The sequence below is a fragment of the Rhinopithecus bieti genome, unplaced genomic scaffold, assembly GCF_001698545.2.
Source record: "Rhinopithecus bieti isolate Rb0 unplaced genomic scaffold, ASM169854v2 scaffold_1295, whole genome shotgun sequence".
NCBI classification, from domain to species: domain Eukaryota; kingdom Metazoa; phylum Chordata; class Mammalia; order Primates; family Cercopithecidae; genus Rhinopithecus; species Rhinopithecus bieti.
Genome location: NW_016803880.1, coordinates 1,574,474 through 1,575,812, shown reverse-complemented (window position 1 = coordinate 1,575,812; position 1,339 = coordinate 1,574,474). Strand labels below are relative to the sequence as shown.

The 1,339-nt window shown below is 39.9% G+C and overlaps 1 long non-coding RNA gene across 1 annotated transcript in view; it reads left to right on the top strand.

The window, feature by feature from the left end:
* Positions 1 to 805, top strand: part of LOC108518173 (uncharacterized) — an 8,389-nt gene extending 7,584 nt beyond the window's left edge. Inside the window, exons 2-3 of the long non-coding RNA XR_001882306.1 lie at positions 237 to 352; positions 750 to 805. This is a non-coding gene — a long non-coding RNA (uncharacterized LOC108518173). The remainder of the gene's footprint in view (positions 1 to 236; positions 353 to 749) is intronic.
* The last annotated feature ends 534 nt before the right edge of the window (positions 806 to 1,339 follow it).

Below are 1,339 nucleotides of genomic sequence, written 5' to 3'. Positions count from 1 at the left end.
TTGTCCGGCACTCCCTAGTGAGATGACCCCAGTACCTCAGTTGAAAATGCAGAAATCACCGGTCTTCTGTGTCACTCGCGCTGGGAGTTGGAGACTGGAGCTGTTCCTATACGGCCATCTTGCTCTGCCCCTCTAAATACTAAATTTTCAAGTCAAGCTTCTGGAAAGGTAGTTTGGTCATGATGTTTTTGTAGAGTGATTATAATGCAAATTATCTTTTATTTGTTCATAATAAGGAACACAAACCCCTGGTGTGAATTTCACTTTCTGAGGATTTGATATTAGTAAAGAAGTTAATTTGGAAAATGTTGGCTATCTGAAGAAGACTGAGAAATCATGAATGACCTAATTGGTAAGTTGACAAAACTATTGAAATTGCTAAATTGACAGACCAAAATTGACAAATTGATAAACATTTTTTTTGAGCAGTTACTATATGCAAAGCCAAACTTCCAATTGAAATTTGCTCTGTACTAAACAGAAGCAAAGATGTAGGGGCTTGGAGTAGGCACCTACTTAGCAATGTCATTCGTTATTCCTGCCAGTAGGTCACGGACAAGAATGAACTCTTCCCATCCTGTTCCTCTTTCTAACTTACTGTAACTGGGCAGTACTGTAACTGGACTCATCTCACACCCAGATCAGTCAGTTTTTATAACTGACATTTTCTAATGCATTCAGCTCCATTAGCAGTGCCACCAAATATTACTTCTGATTTCTTTGGAATTAATTCAAACTTTTTTCTCCAGATTTCATCATGCTGAGAAACATTTCTCATGCCTGCAAGAGCTAGTATCTATTTCCGTAAGTCAAATTCAAAAATATTGATAGACTTATCTTTGCCCCAATGTCAGTAGCTGTCAGGGACTCAGGAGACTCTAAAGATGCATAAATAATAGCAGTAGACATAGCAATCGTAATAGTAGTAAAAGTAGCAGAAATGACAGTATTTACTGGATGCTTTCTACCCAGGCACTGTGCTAAGCACTTTATTTTCAGTTACGATTTCATTTCGAAGTGACATAAAGCCCACTAAATTATTTAGTTCGGGGAAATAAAGGCATTGAAAAATGTAAGAACTCAATAGAAGAAAGTAAATATAGCCAGGTATAGTGGCTCACGCCTGTAATCCCAGCACTTTGGGAGGCCGAGGCCCGTGGATCACCTGAGGTCAGGAGCTCACGACCAGCCTGGTCAACACAGCGAAACTCTGTCTCTACTAAAAATATAAAAAGAGGCAGGAGAATTGCCTGAACCCGGTAGATGGAGGTAGCAGTTAGCCAAGATCATACCACTGCACTACAGCCTGGGCAACAGAGTGAGACTCCGTCTCAAAAAT